Here is a 1,725-nt window from a genome sequence, read left to right on the forward strand (position 1 = left end):
CATATATATATATATATATATATATATGTAGTAGTGATGCGATAAAGTAGTTGTATGCTATCCACTTAATGTGACAATGTGTCAAGGCTGACAGGAAGCGGTGCTGCTTCCTAGGGCTAAATAGCAGTAGTATTATTCCCTTCATGGGACTGACACCTTTTCTACAGATCAAGCAGGGCCTCCTACCTGATGGGGTGTGTGATGTGTTCGCCTTCCTACTTACAAGAACTTTGGTCTTTGCAAAATTGACTCTAAGGCCCTTCGATTCTAAACCTTGCTTCCACACTTGAAATTTCTTCTCTAGTTCTGGTAGTGATTCTGCTATGAAAGCCAGGTCATCAGCATAGAGGAGCTCCCAGGGGCAACCTGTCTTGAATTCCTCTGTTATTGCCTGGAGGACTATGATGAATAAGAGGGGGCTGAGGGCTGATACTTGGCGGACCCCTACTTCTACCTGGAATTCTTCACTATAATCATTGCAAGCCCTAACTTTACTAATAGAATCTCTGTATAGGGTCTGCACAGTCCTTATGAACCATTTGTCAATCCCCAGTTTCCACATCACCCACCAGATGAGGGATCAGGGGACCTTGTCAAAGGCTTTCTCCAAGTCCACAAAAGCCAAGTATAGGGGTTTATCTTTGGCTAGTTATTTCTCCTGCAGTTGCTGCACCAGGAATATAGCATTAGTGGTGCTTCTACCTGGCACAAAACCAAACTGCATCTCATCTAAGCAGACTCTTTCCCTAATTAGTTGGGCTATGACCCTCTTTGTGACCTTCATCTCCTGATCCAGCAGTTTGATACCCCTGTAGTTATTTCTATCTAAAGCATCACCTTTACCTTCGTAGCAGTTGATTATGGGACTGCTATGCCAATCATTGGATATGACTCCACCTTGAACTACCTGGTTTACAATACGGGTGACTAGGCCATGGCGCATACCACCAGATGTTTTAAGCATTTCAGCAGTGATTCCTGATTGGCTGGAGGCATTTTCTGGCTTCATACCCATTATTGCTTTATCTACCAGGGTGCTGTCTATTTGGATAGCTGATCCCTCTACTGGATCAACATTTGGCAAGCTCTCCTCTTCCCATTCATTCTCCACATTCAGCAGTCTTTCATAATGGCTTCTCCAAGCCTCTTTCTTTTCCGAATCATTAAAAGCAAGTGCACCATCATCCATGCACACACATTTCTCTCCTGTGACATCACAATTTTCTCTCACACACTGTCTTGCAATCCGAAATACTTCAGTTCTTTGGTCTTCACATCACTTGACATTGGCAAACTTCTTTTCTGCTTTGCCCTTGGCTATGTATACCTGTCGCCCAGCCTCCCTTTTGGCTATCTGGTACGGTTCCTTGCTACCCCCCACCCTTCCAGGCCTGTTTCTTTACTCTGATGGCTTTCTCTACCGTATTATTCCACCACCACATTACTCTAGGTCTGGAAGGGACTTTGCACCATCCGCAGACTTGGTCTGTGGCATTCAGTAAGCTGTCCCGTATGAATTTCCAGCTACCTTCTATGTCTGATGTCTGTAGCTCCTCCTCCCTCTCATCAAATTTCTTGATGAAGATGTCCCTAAATCTCTGACCATGTGAAGGGTTCTTTAGCTTCCAAATCCTTCACTTCTGTGTTGGTCTGCTTCTTGGCATCCTTCTGGTGTCTAATGACTAGTCTATGCTCAGGGGTGCATTCCTCACCTGGGAGGGTCTT

This window comes from Octopus bimaculoides, chromosome 3 (assembly GCF_001194135.2).
Source record: "Octopus bimaculoides isolate UCB-OBI-ISO-001 chromosome 3, ASM119413v2, whole genome shotgun sequence".
Classification (NCBI taxonomy): domain Eukaryota; kingdom Metazoa; phylum Mollusca; class Cephalopoda; order Octopoda; family Octopodidae; genus Octopus; species Octopus bimaculoides.